Genomic DNA, 14,778 nt, shown 5'->3' with positions numbered 1-14,778 from the left:
TCAGGGGCAGCACAATGCCAATACAAAAGCTTCACACACACACACACACACACACAGAGTCGATATCCAAGTTAATGAGCAGAGCAGGAATACAAGTGCCGTCCCGCCCCGGTGAGGGAAGAAACAGATGGTCCCGTTGCCCTCCTCACCGCGACTCTTCTTCTTCATTGCACAAAGACTTCGCAAATGTAAACAAACTCACACCGTCTTCCATTGTCGGGCTGAATGGTGATGGTGCGTGAAGGAGAGGGGCTGTGGGGGTCCAGGTGGGGGGATGAAGAAGGAAGGGGTTAAAAAAAAGGGGGCGGTGTGGGGGGATAGAAGGAGGAGGAAAAGGAAAAGGAAAAGGGCAGGTGAAAAAAAGGGGTTGTGTAACTAGACAGGGAAGGAGGGGTGTGGGAGAATAAGGACGAGGAGGAGGTAAAGGAGGAAGAGAAGAGGATTGGAGGAGATGGAGGGGACGACGACGACGAAAGGGAGGAAGGGGGTGAGGAAGGAAGGAGTGAGTGAGTGAGGGAGAGAATGGAGCTGGTTGGGTGTGTGTGTGTGGGGGGCATTGAGCCATTAGCTGCGAGTAACAGAGAGTGGTGAACTTTGTTGACATGTGAAGTCATTAGCGGGTGGGAGGGAGAGAGAGACAGTCTTCAGCCTCGTCTCTCTGTGAGGAACCTAAAAGACTCCTTGTCACCGGGCCAAGAACCTGTCATCGACGTCTTATGTGGCTAGCCGGTACTTGATGTCGTTCAACTGCCAATATGTTCCTCAAGATAAGTGTGGTGAGCGTGTGAAGGAGTGTCTACGTGTCTCACTGGTGTGATGAGGCCTTTCCGCTCGTCTGTATGGGAAGACTCAAAGCTAAACGACTGACCGTGTTGGAGGAGATGAGCGGCCATATTGATCATCGGACGCTGATCATCTACGAAGCTTGATAATTACGAAGAGGAAGTCGATTTTATGAAAAGTAGATAGATCGACCGATAGATAGATAGACATATATATCTAATTAACGCATTCAGTGATAATAACTGTATAGAGGATCAGTTCGTCAAAGGAACAACTTTTATTCCAGGATAAGCTTAAAATATCCTAACTGAAGGTTCCAAGTGTTCCCTGAAGAAGGCAGTGATGGGTAGGGAAGCACCGGGTAACACTGAAGTCCATTTATTAACGGATAGGAGAAATAAAAGTGGTGACTAGCGTGTGCCGTGCATGGCCCACAGAGTCAGACTGAGACTGCCTTGCCATATGGCAGCCTCGGGGCAATGTTGCCACATAACACGTGCAGTGTTGCCACGTGATTACATATATAAATGCTACTCGGCACAGTAGCTTAGATACATAACCTACATCTCCCTCCCCCCCCTCACGCTCATAGTCTTTGTCTTGAGCGGACTTCTTAGTCCTAAGTCGCTCCGAGCGTCGAGGTGCACTGTGGGGCGGATCCTCGTGAGGTGTAGGGGACTCGTCCTCGGTCAGGGGGCCAGCAGCAGGGGGTGGGACTGGCCGGAGAAAGCGGCGGTTCCTCCACCAGACACGGCCGCTCGACATCCTGACCTTGTAGTCCCGCGACCGGCCGACGCCCATTATTATGCCCACCTTGTCCCAACTTGTCGTCGTCGGGTCCTAGACGCGGACAAGGGCACCAATCTCCAGTGGCTGAAGAGGGCGGGCACGGTCGTCATACCGAGCCTTGGCGTCCTGGGCACGTGTAGCGGCGCGGCAGTCGCAGCTCTCGGCTCTGGTCTGCTACTCCTTCGAGAAAGCCTTGGCGTGTGCAGGAACGCAAGAGCGGAGAGGGTGACCATACAGGATCTGGGCAGGGGAGCGTCCTGTGTGGGTGGGAGTGGACGCAGGTTCTGGGCAGCTCTGTGCGGCAGCGCCAGGCGCGTTGCTCGTTGATTCACGCACCCTGCTGGCGGTGTACCGAGCAGCTGGGATCTGCTTGGGAAAGTCTCTGGGCACCATGCCTAACTCCTTGCAGTGCTCCCGCGACAACAAGGGTGTAGCGAGAGTAGGCTGCACGTCCATCCATCCGTGACACGACCTGTCGCCGTAGGTGATTTCCGCTTGAAAGGAGCCCACAGCGTCCGGCGTCTGGGAACCGTCCGCATTGTAGTACAGCAGCTGCGGCGGTGGTCCCAGGTCGCGTTTGGTGAGGCCCAGTTTCTGGAGGTGCTTCAGGCCTATCACCGTAGTATCAGCACCGGTGTCCGGTATCACCTCGATGTGGCCCGACACATCACCGTGTGTGACGGCGACGCGGATGGTAGGGGAAGGGGTAGCCCTGGGGCGTGTGGTCGAGTCCACCCTTCTGATGTGACTCAGCTGCTGCTTGGGGCTGCGTGGGCCATCTGAAGGGGGCTGCGTGCGAACCACCCCGAGGGAAGTGCGCTGCTTTCCTCCTCGTCTCGGGCTTTTGGGCTTGGGTTGGCGGCAGCACTTGTCGTAGTGTCCATAGCGACCGCAGGCCTGACACTTGTGGCCTCGTGCAGGGCACCTGTCTGTGTTAGACCAGTGGCCCTTACGGTCACATCCATGACACAGTGCGTCGGCGGCCGGGCATGTCTTAGGGCCATGCTGCTTTCCACAGCTGCCACAGGAAGCACTAGGCGGGGGCGTGGAAGAACGTGCGGCAGCCTTCACGTTGTTGGCCGCCTTCTTACCCTTCTTGTACTGTGAGATAGCTCTCACAGCAGGTGGGGCCCGTAAGGCAGAGGTGGCGGACTTGGTGGCCTCGTATGACCGACATTCAGTCACTACCACCTGGAGTGTGGAGGAAGCGTCCAGGGGGGATGAGTCGCTGCACCAACTCTTCTTGCCTGACACCTGTCAAGATCCCGTGCTTGATCCAGGCTTCCTCACACTCCCGGCTGTGCGCCTTGCAGACGTCGATCTCCTCCGACAAACTCTTCAAACGTACAAAAAAGTCGCCAAAGGATTCATTCTCCGCCTGCTTGCAGCTGGTGAAGGCGCGGCGACGCAAAGCCTCGTTATTCCGACCCTTAACGTGCTCCTGCAAAAGGTCGAGCACATCCGTCACTGAAGAGGTAGAATCGGGAGGCACTTGCAATGTGTGCTCCAAAACTCTCTGGGTCTCCAGCGACAAACACATCAGCAGTTGGATGAGCTGTTTGTTTGGAGGCATGCTGTCAAGGTCCACCATCGTGGAGTAATCTGTCCACCGCCGCCTCCACTCACGAAAAAGCTGAAACGTGACGTATGGTGAGAGGGCGGGTGGGGGTTGAACAGATACCTTGGGAGCTGTTGGAGTAGCAAGAGTGCCTGGAAGACGCTGGTGTGGTGGGGGAGGGAGGGTATTGGCGCCTTGATGCGCGCTACCTGCGAGTGAGGGAGGGTGGGTTAGCTCCAGGGTCGCCAATAGTGCATCAAAACGCGACTTTTCCTCCTCTCTTTGTGTCTCCTCCCTCTGAAGTTCCATCTCTCTGCGTCTCTCGTCCCTGTCGTCCATCCACCTCAGAATTGTGGCAATGTCCGTCGCTGGAGGTGGAGGATGAGAGTCTGCGCCCGGTGGATGGGATGGTGGTGGGGAGTCGTGTCTCCCATCTTGACGTTGTCCCTTCTTACCGCCCATCTTAGTATGCTTGAACTGCGCTGTTTAGTATATAAAGTGGCGCCTCATCAGCTCGAACCACATATATATGACATAAACAGCGCAGAAATAACGCATAGAGTCCACTGTTCTGTGCGTGCGTGCGCGTGTGTGTGTGTGTGTGTGTGTGTGTGTGTGTGTGTGTGTGTGAGACAGCAGATGCGGTGGCCTTAGGCTGGAGCCGCTGCGGAGGCAAGAATGTCAGTGTCTCCCCGGATGTCACGCGAGAAGGGTGTACGCCTGCGTGCTCCGTGGGTACCACAAAAGACAGGCCAATGCTCAACTCTCAGCTCTAGACACACTAATACACTGACACTAACACTGCCACTGTCACTAAAATGCACTGTGACGGCGCAACACTGCACGTCGCGGCGAAACACAATGCAACACATCACAACACACTAAGAGTCGACGCGCACATCGCCGGCTAACTGTCCATTGTTCACACACTTTGTAAGTCCACAGATTCTACTCACTGCGCCATGAAGGTTCCAAGTGTTCCCTGAAGAAGGCAGTGATGGGTAGGGAAACACCGGGTAACACTGAAGTCCATTTATTAACGGATAGGAGAAATACAAGTGGTGACTAGCGTGTGCCATGCACGGTAGGGTGTGTCAATTTAGGGGGTGAACTGGCTAAATTGAAAATCGAGTAATTTGGTAGCAATTTATTGTAGTCTTTAAGCATGCAAAACAATATTCTGGCATAAATTTTTTTTATAATAAGTCCTACCTACATCAAATGGATTTTTAAATGTACATATTTGTGAATTTATAACATAACCAGCGTTTGCACACATGTTACTGTTTCAAGTTTCAAATTATTATATTTTATTATCCGTAGTCTATTTGAAAGTAACCAATGCCTTCATACTCTCTTTGCTTTGGTTTCTTGTCATCAGTAGTCTGCTTGCTATTTGTGCTTTGATGTAACCTTCTCGCCTCTCGTGGCTGTAAACATGGCCCGCTGCTTCTGTGACCATTTTCACACATCTCTCCACACTTTGAGTGTGGGAAGGCCACTTCGGCACCTGCATTGGAGTCTCTTTAAGGTTTCTCAATTCTTGGCTAGTTAGACTTGTTGTCAATGGTGGCTCTAAGACTTCCAAACTCAAGTCAACCAATTCTGACAATTTGGTGGCATTGACGTTTATTGGGGGAACTTTTCTTGAATGAAACGAACAGTCTCCCAACTGGTCGTCATCTATTAGCGTTCCTCTAATCTTTAGAATGACTTCTACAGCCTCGGTTCGGAGATTGGTACATTGACTGCAAAGCATTGCTTGCAAAACTGCTTCTGATCGAGCATACCAAGCGGACCTTCTTGCCACAGGTAACACGATGTCCCTCACTACCTTCCTCTGTGTTCTTACTAGCTGCAATTGAAACAAAAGGTGATTGGGCCCATCCACCCACATAGGATTAAGTTTCACACTAAACCACTGGGGAAGATAAACTCCAATAATAAATTCAACAATTAACCTCAAATTCTTCAGCACTTTGCCCTTCAATTCGTGTTTGGAAATCCAAATCCTGCAGAAACGAAGAGCTGTAGTTAACCAACGGCTGTGACTGACAGGTCCAATCTCCAAGAGAGCCAATGACTGAGGCACTTCTCCTGATCTTATTGCTTGGGCAATACGATAAGCATAGGATTGATCTGTGCTGAGATCTTTGATGACTCCTTCAGACAACGCCGGAAGGGGAGGGCCAACTTCGACCTTTGGAAAGGTTGTATTTATTTCTAGTTGTGTTGCTTCATCCAGCATGATGCCAAGGGGACCTGACCACTTGTTGTTGCTCTTTGTAGGACCATCAAGTTCCTGGATGAGATGACGAAGAGGTAGCTCGCCTGTATGTAAATCACATACAATCCAAACAAGTCTTCTTCCTAGTTTTTTCTCTAAATGCGTCATTACACCCCCCTGCCATCCGGTGTTCACTGCAGTTGAATCTCCACCAACAGCCTGCAGTGAACTGCCAAGTCCTCTCTCCTGAACCCAACATAAAATATGATCAGCAATGACCTCTGCATGTTTCTTCCCTTCTACTTCAGTTTCGGGAGCAAAGTGAAACAAAAACCGACCACCAGGCTCAGAACAGACAGAGTAGTGTTCTTCTTTGATGAGACCTGGAAACTTTCTGTTCACTCCCTCTACTTCTAGCAAAACTTTTGTGTCATCTATTCTTCCATCAAACAAAAGACAGGAGAGCCCTCCCTCGCTTAAATCTTTTTCATGCTGATCAGATATTTCCTTCATTATTTTTTCTTGTGCTCTTCTAATTTTATTATGATCTATCACCAAAGATACATCCTCTCGGCTGATGAGGCCTGCATCTATCCAAGCGGCAGTTGCAATTTCTGCAGCCTCACGAAGTCCAGCATGGTGGCGAATACTAGCTAAAGCAATGTTTGAAATATTTCTTGTGTTGTATTTCATTTTCTTTGGTAAAGGTTCAGATGGCTCTTTGGAACTATCATCTGATGTTGCTTCCTGTTCATCAGAAGAACTATCAAAGAAGTGATAAACATCTTGACACAGCTCTTCCTCTCTTTGGATGGCTTCTTCACTCTTCATTTTCTTCTTTTGTTCCCTCTCTCGGATTTGTTCTCTCTTCTTGGCATTAGCAATCTGCTTCTTTGTTTCTGAATAATCTATTGAACCCATTTGCATACTTCCTTGGCCTTCTGCCTTTGTCCTCTGTGCCTTTATAAATTCAAGCTCTAAAACAGGGATCTTCTTTTCACGAGGACAACCACAATCAATGTGGGAATTATTTTCTCTCTTACCTGAGTGAGAACAGTTGGATTCAGAACATAATTGTATGGAGCACTTGCAGGTCAAAATGTCAAACAGAGTATCAAGTGTGTGCAGAAATTCATTTTTCCTGGCCAAGTTTCCTTTACCAAGTGATGTTTCAACTGCTTTGTGCCATAATTTCGTTAGTTTTAGCTCAATAGTTCGACACTGATTAATCACAGGTGGTTTGAATAGTGCATTAGCTTTTGTCCATTGATGCAGAAGAGGGACTATCATGTCATTTATGAGTTCTTTATCTGTATAGTTCCTTCTGTCCTTTGCATTTTTTTCTCGAAGGAGTAACCCTAATCTTAGCATGTCTCTCACTGTTGGAAGTTCTGATACAGGAAGCTCCTTCCCTTTACCAACTAGCAGGCTCAAGTGGGTTGACAACTGACTTCTTGTCTTCAATTTTGACATCTTCACACTATCTGACAAATAGAAAAATATTTCAATGTTTCATAATTCAATTGTTGTTTCAAAAAATATCAATTTGTTTATCAAAAATGCTGTAACAGAAATAACATAATAATTTCTTAGAACATAATGTTTTATACAATGATATAAGTAACTGCGACAATCAATATGCCCTACTTACAATAATTAAAATGTAGAATTCGTCTGGTAGAGTAGGTGCAAGTGCAATGAGAGCAAACCACCGTCTATGATATCTAGAAGGAGAGTGAGCCGGGCGCCTTATCCTCACGCTTGGTACAAGTCAAAACAAGAATTAAACTGTCCCACACGGAGAGCCTGTTCATGTTCATGTTCTGACATGCATATTGTACACAAGCTATAGAACCATAAAATACTCCATAATCCATATGCTTACATGAGATTAGTTAATATCAAGTGAATAATTCTAATCAAGTCTCATTAATTTGTTGAAATACTGATATTTGAAACTTTAAGGTATAATTGATGTAGGTGAGGGTTATTTCAATTCATTTTTGTTTGCTAATCTCAAGTTTAGACATAAAGAGGCACAATATTTTGACTACCAAATTTGATTTTTAACATGTTGACAAAATTGACACACCCTAAATTGCACGGCCCACAGAGTCAGACTGAGACTGCCTTGCCATATGGCAGCCTCGGGGCAATGTTGCCACATAACACGTGCAGTGTTGCCACGTGATTACATATATAAATGCTACTCGGCACAGTAGCTTAGATACATAACCTACACTAACCACTGAATATTCCTTTTAACATTGTTTCATCCATTTGTTTTTAAATAATTCATTTTGATATACCAGAGTGTCCATTACTGTCCATCTGATAACGTTGTCCACATTTAGAACGACACGACTGTTTGTCTAGGTCAAAGTAAGCGGAACTTAGTTGAGCTGCAGCAAACACACCGCTCTCAGATAAATTCAGTGTGACCGAGAATGTAAGTGTGTTTACGCCAGGAATACTTTTGTAACAATTATTTAAAACCTCACGGGTAACCTAGATTTTAGAAACCACATGAAGAGAAATGAAAGCCAGTTAATTATAATTTATTTGTATAAGATCAACAATAGATTTAACTTTACCTAACCTAACCTAACCTAGCAATATAATATACACAATGTTTATACGACTAATCTCTATATGTATTATATCATGGTTGCGAGTTAACATTAATTAATATATATATATTGATTAAGTAATAAACACAGAAAAAGGTCAAACAACTTTGTCAAATATAATCACTGAGGAATGACAACCTCTACCACGACTGAAGATATTAGTTGTAGGACACTTTGGGCAGTTAGAGGTGACAGCCTGAGTAACTCTGTGGTCGGGAGTTTCATAAGAGTGCTATAGTGGAGGATGAAAATAGAAGGTTGAAGATCTGGGAGAAATACTGTAGCAAGTACTGTAGGTCCAGAGTCCCATAGTTGGTTAGGTCTCCTGTTTGAGGCTGGTCGATCCCAGACGTGAATTAGTTTAAAGTGTAGAATCTATCTCTAGCATTACAACCACACACTGACTTAACGAGCTGTATAAGAGGTCCCTAATAACTGCTAGGTAGATTGATGTATTTGGTGTACAGAAACTTGCTTAAAGTTTCAGTCTGTCTGTGGGTCCAACTGCTGAATGATATATGATAAAAGTTTTTTTTCACAAGATTTGTCTTTGGCATTATTTAATATTACCCAACAACTTGTGGCGATTTGTTCATCTGTCTGCTGATCAACAGGAAAAGTCATCAGCCTCTCGAATATCCAATTACCATTACATAAAGGCAGGTAATCACCTTGCAATATACAGTACAATAATAACAATAGTATCACATTTATTATTGTGCTAATCTGCTATCAACCAGAAAACTCGATTATCCCTACAGTAATCTGGCTACTAACAAGAAAATTAGATAATTGTTGCATTAATATATCAACAAATAAACCAGATTATAGCTGTCCTAATCTTATTTAGAATATACTCGCATTAAAATCTGTGTTAATCAGATTTTTTACCTCTACTCTTGCTATCGTTTACATTAAATACCACCACTGTATGTAAGCTGTTATGGGATCTCAGAACCTTGTTAGGGATCATAGTGGCAGGTTAATTACACGGTTTTATTCAACACTCAACAGAACCTTAGAACCATTTTAGCTGAATCTTGAAGTTGTTGTCTGTTCCTTGATCATAGAGTCACCATACTAGTAAGATAAAGACGTGCATCCTATAGTGTGTGTGTGTGTTAAGGAGTATCTGTTCCTCACATTAAGTACTGTACACCCACAATTTCATCTTAGGTGGTGTTGTATATAGTCTCCTCCAGCCATCTGAGTCATTGAGTAGAGGCAGACATCACCCATCTCATCTTCTATATCCCTCTAGATCTTCACTTCTCCCTTTGCTCTATCTCCTTGTTTTAATTCATTTCTCGGTGTGTCTTTTATCTCTTGTCAACATCTCTATTTTTTCCTTGTTTCCATATCTCACTCGCATGTTTTCTTATCTTTTATCTCTCTTACCCATCGTCATCATCATCATCATCATCATCATCATCATCATCACGTCGTCCACTAGCTTCGGTTCATAGCTATACGTAGAAAAAAGACAGAAATGCTCTCCTGGCAACATCTAAGTAATGTTTAAGCCCCACGAGATTCATATTTCATACATTTTTAGTGTAAGTTTTAAAAATTTTCAGCTCTTGATAGCAGATATAAGTGAGTTACCCCGACGTCTTCCCTCAACTCTCACCAACCTCGGTCTTGTTACCTCGGGAATCACTGTTGCCACTTGGAGTTTGAGAATAAATTGCTCTAGATATAACCACATCTTACTAACCAATCGAACCAATTGTCTCTGTTGGCTCAAGTAAGTGAATTGAGGTCGTTGGAAATTAATCGTATGTTATTTTGGTTTTTATCAAGACAACGAAGAAATCTTGTTTAATATTCAAAGCTGCATATGATTTACCTTCATCTTGGTTAATTAAATTTGTGTTGAATGCAAACTTAAAATGAAAATTAAGACGGAATGAATTAGAGTTTATATAAAAAAGACCTTGTACGTCGTTCTTGAAGACAGCAATCGTGAAGGTAAGGTACAGCTTCCTCCTGGGTTACTGCATCAATAATAATATACTTGTGTAAGAGTATCATGAAACACATACTGAGTGCAATTATGCCGTAATAATATGGTCAAGTTTTATTACGCATAATTTGGACAGAAGAGCAGATTACACCATCAAGTAATCTCCCGTAATGCAAGTTTTAACGGTAAGAGTTTGTATCAGACAAAGTGCCCCGCCCCCCCAAAGAGAGAGGTCTTGTAACTCGTGACACATTGCAGTTCTGGTAACAGTGTACCTGGCGTAGGGGGTGTGTGTGTGTGTGTGAGGGGGGGGGGTGTTCGATCACTGTCATCTGCTGTATACGAACCACGGTCTCGATTCATATTTTGCTTCATGCACTACTAATACGAGGTGAAGATAACAGCATATGTTGTCTTTACTCATTATATTCCAAGAGCCTAATAACATCACTATATAACCATGTAAGATTACAACCGTATATTGATATATTTTAACCAGGATGATTTCCTTGCTGGATACATAGACCCGTGGGTAGTAAGCGACTAGTACAGTTCATTGTTATTTGTGTAGTGAGAACTGTCTTCACTTACAGCGTCCCTCCTCCATGAGGTAAACTGTATTTAATTCATTTATATTTTAGAAGTATGAGTTATGTTACTGCCCTTCATTGTAACGTTTTGTTTAATGATTTATTCCTATAGAGTATCGGTATTGTGTCGATGGGTAAATTTTCACACTGAACAGACCTACAGTTTAGCTAGTTTGTCATTATTATTTCTTAACATGCATTGTAAATGACTTCACGTAATTAAGCTATTTTACTGTTTGTTTTTGCTAAGCAGTGAACCCGAAAAAAAGAAGAATTAACGTGGTAATTTGGACAATATAAGTAATAAACTGTAGCTCTGTGACATAACTGACACTTGAAATTTGATTACTAAAATTAAAGAGTGTAGTTAGTTCATCTGAAATTAGGTCACCTGAAATTAGGTCACCTGAGATAATAACACCTGAAAATATTAATCAAGTGACCTAAACGTATATAATTTTCATATGATCGGCGAGTGGAATATCATTTTGTATATAACCTGAGTTTAATGAAACCAATTATCATAAACTGTGAGCGGCTTTGGTGGTAAACGTTTTATTTGCGAAAAGGTTAAGGTTATTTCTGTCTGTCTATCTGTCCGGTACCGCCAAATATATCCACTACTTTGACCATTTAATTCAACGCTCTAGAGGCTTTATTTTTTATCTAGTTTTTTTTTAATTAAAGATCAAAATGTTTGTAGGAAAAAATCAGCAGCAGTATTTACCTTCTCTCGTGTGCTGACTGTCCGAGATTTTGTATTTTTTTACAGTCGTTATTCACATGATCTTTTTTCACTCACTCACCAATAACTGGCTGTTTGGTTTAGTATTTGTGTGTTTTATTTCCTGAGAGCATTTAAGGTTTATTTCTCAACCAACTATGAAGAATGTGTTTTATATGTTTTAGATGATTAACTACCCAATCACTTCTTCCTAGTGATAGTTTTATTTGTTCACTCGCTTACTGACGGAGAAAAACAAATCTACTGACGGAATGACAATCTCCCCATGAGTAGTTATAAAGAAGAAAGGTGTAATGGTTTCTGAATTTAATATTACCTGTGACACTAACTACGACAGCATAAGAAACCAAGGCCATGGTTTCAGTGGACAAAAGGACGTGGTTTCTAACTTGTAAATGGATTTCATATTCGGGTTTTCGTCACGTATATGGGTGTTCTCGTCAGGTATAAGGGTGTTCTCGTCAGTCATATGGGTGTTCTCGTCAGGTATATGTGTGTTCTCGTCAGGTATATGTGTGTTCTCGTCAGGTATATGTGTGTTCTCGTCAGTCATATGGGTGTTCTCGTCAGGTATATGTGTGTTCTCGTCAGGTATATGTGTGTTCTCGTCAGGTATGTGTGTGTTCTCGTCAGGCATATGGGTGTTCTCGTCAGGTAAATGTGTGTTCTCGTCAGGTATATGTGTGTTCTCGTCAGGTATATGTGTGTTCTCGTCAGGTATATGGGTGTTCTCGTCAGGTATATGTGTGTTCTCGTCAGGTATATGGGTGTTCTCGTCAGGTATATGTGTGTTCTCGTCAGGTATATGGGTGTTCTCGTCAGGTAAGTGGGTGTTCACTTTTAAACTCATCTGATAGGTGTGTGGCTTCTGGCTTTCCATACATGAATATTAAACTAACTCTCTCCTCTTGTGTTCATTTCTCCATCAGTTTGTTGACTTCTGATTCCTTCACCTAAAAAAGATGAAAATAAATATAAATTATCTTTTTACGTGATCTATGAGACACTCTGCTATCATGACAAGGTAGACCATTCATTTACGTGATGGTCAAGCTAACTTATCTGTTTAATATCGACTTGACTGTTGAACACTAAACAATTCCCCTCAAATTTTAGAACCTGGATATGTGGAAGTTATGGTAATGTTTATACTCATTGGACCGATAATAAACTATTGTTATCGGATGTTGGCCAAATGTGCTTCAGGGCTTCAACCATTCACTATGTCCTACTTTCAACACAAACAACTACTTTAAAAAACAGACAAAGTTTGTTTTTGGTGTTTTAATGTATTCAAATGGCTCAACTGCAAGGGCCTCAGAGCATCGTTCAGCAAGTTTTTACGACCTACGACGGATAATTTTTGAAACATGAGAAATAAATTTTTTCTTTGATATCAAATTTTTTACGTCTAGTTGTATAGCTTTATCAATGGCAACCAAGTGATTTTTTTATTCTTCATGTATTCTAATGTTCAGTATCAACATGAGGGGAAAAAATAAAATCAGATTTTTTTTCATACCAGTTGCCGTGCGTTTTACTATACCTGTTAATTCTATGTTATGTATTCAACATTTTAAATATATTTACAGAAACTTGAGCTGTATAAAATGATCATAACGTATGCAACTTTACCTTCTGAATGACTCAACCCATGAAACTTCGCCCCTGGATTCATGTACCTCATGGATAACTCATCCCATAAAACCTCATCTCCTGGACTCACAGAGGATCACAGGCCTGGATGATTTAGCCCTTGTGATTTCACCTCTCGGAGTCATGGAAGATCACAGCCCATGAAATTACACCCCCCGAACCTTCCACTGAGAGCTTCTTGCTGGTGAATTTGTGGCAGTGGGCGTCTTGAAAGTGTTTGATTGAATATATTGCTACTTGTTTTGCGTAAGTAACATAATTCAACTTAAACCTTTGATATATTTTCTTTGTGTAACGAAACGCTTTAATTATGTCATGACTCTTTTACTGACGATGATGTAGTCAATGAGATGCCAATGTCTGAATTGTTGATGTTAGTATTATACTTGCCCACTTGCCCTATGGTTCTGTGCCACTGAAGTCAAAGAGCTGAGAGCAGGGAGCCGGGACTCACTTATGGCTGCTATGTCGATGTTGTATCTGGACAACTCTTTTACCACAAGGGCGGTTCTTCTTTCAAGGCGCTCACCTACTGTATGCCAGTGTCCAGAAGGGTTCGAACATTCCATTCGGCGACCAGAAAAGGTTACATGGTTTTTATGGTGTTTTAACATTTTGTGATTTTTTCACCGCATTAGGGATGACTTACTGGGTGCGAATGCCCAATCAGGGGAGTTGTATTGTACAGGGCGCTTTTTCTAGTCCCCTCCTCATGTGGGGTGAGCAGAGTGGCTGCTGGGAAAGACTGCTCAGTCGCACAGACAGGACCGGGTTGTATTGTTGCCTAAATCCCAGATCATAAACGACCATCATACGTATGCCGCTCACGTGCAGAGTTGTGACTATGGACACACACGCACTCCATCTCCATGGATGATCCTCGTGTTCGAGGATGGCCGAAGTTGTTTAAGGTGTAGAAGCTGTTGCCAACACAACAACCACACCCTAAGCTAAAATGAGCTGCATGGCCCAGTGTCAAGGAAGAGCCCAACTGCACCGACTAATCATTACCCCGGAACACGATCCGTAAATCGACTAACATCTAGGGTCCCAATTACTGCTGGGTAGACAGAGGCAAATGGCGTAAAGAAACTTGCCCATAGTTCCACCCTGCCCTAGGATCGAATCCGGGTCCGCTCATTTGCGAGGCGAGCATGCTGACCGTTACACAACAGGTCGCTACTCCTTATAATCCTTCACGCACAGAGCACTGCGAAATGATGTGCAGTATACGAGAAAACATATCAACTCGTACCCTATAACGAGTGAGAGAGACAAGCAGTAAGAGGGAGAGACAGGAACACCACACCAGAATGACAGCTGACAGGCTTTTTCTCCCCTACACAAGGGACGCCACATTTTATTGTCAGCACCACGACACGTATCTCTGTCCGCGGCGTCAAATTTAGACACAGATTTAAGCCACGTGTCTGTCAACATTACTTTTTTCTCACTTGAACTTGTTTGTACATCACGGTATTTTTTTTATGCCTCTCCGCACTGCAGGGGAACATATTGCATGTGTTACCCCTTATGTTTTTTGCTTTTATGTTTAGCGAAATGAAGTTAAGTTAAAAATATCATGTTTACATTATTATTATTTCTTTTGTCATTACTGGTACCATTAGTATAGTACCTCGTATATTAAAAGCTACCATTACTATTATTATTCTCACAGTCTCCAGTCATAATAACTGTTGTAGGAACTTTTAACTGATTTTATCTAGAAAATTTACATAAAACAATATACTGTATTACAATAACATAACTCTCTACACAACTCACCCGTTTGTGGCTCACTTGAGGAGACACCCGCAATAAACAACGCATTTAC

The sequence above is a fragment of the Homarus americanus genome, unplaced genomic scaffold (assembly GCF_018991925.1).
Source record: "Homarus americanus isolate GMGI-L3 unplaced genomic scaffold, GMGI_Hamer_2.0 scaffold29963, whole genome shotgun sequence".
Classification (NCBI taxonomy): Eukaryota; Metazoa; Arthropoda; class Malacostraca; order Decapoda; family Nephropidae; genus Homarus; species Homarus americanus.
The sequence above is the reverse complement of the archived record's forward strand: the minus strand, read 5'-3'. Positions refer to the sequence as shown.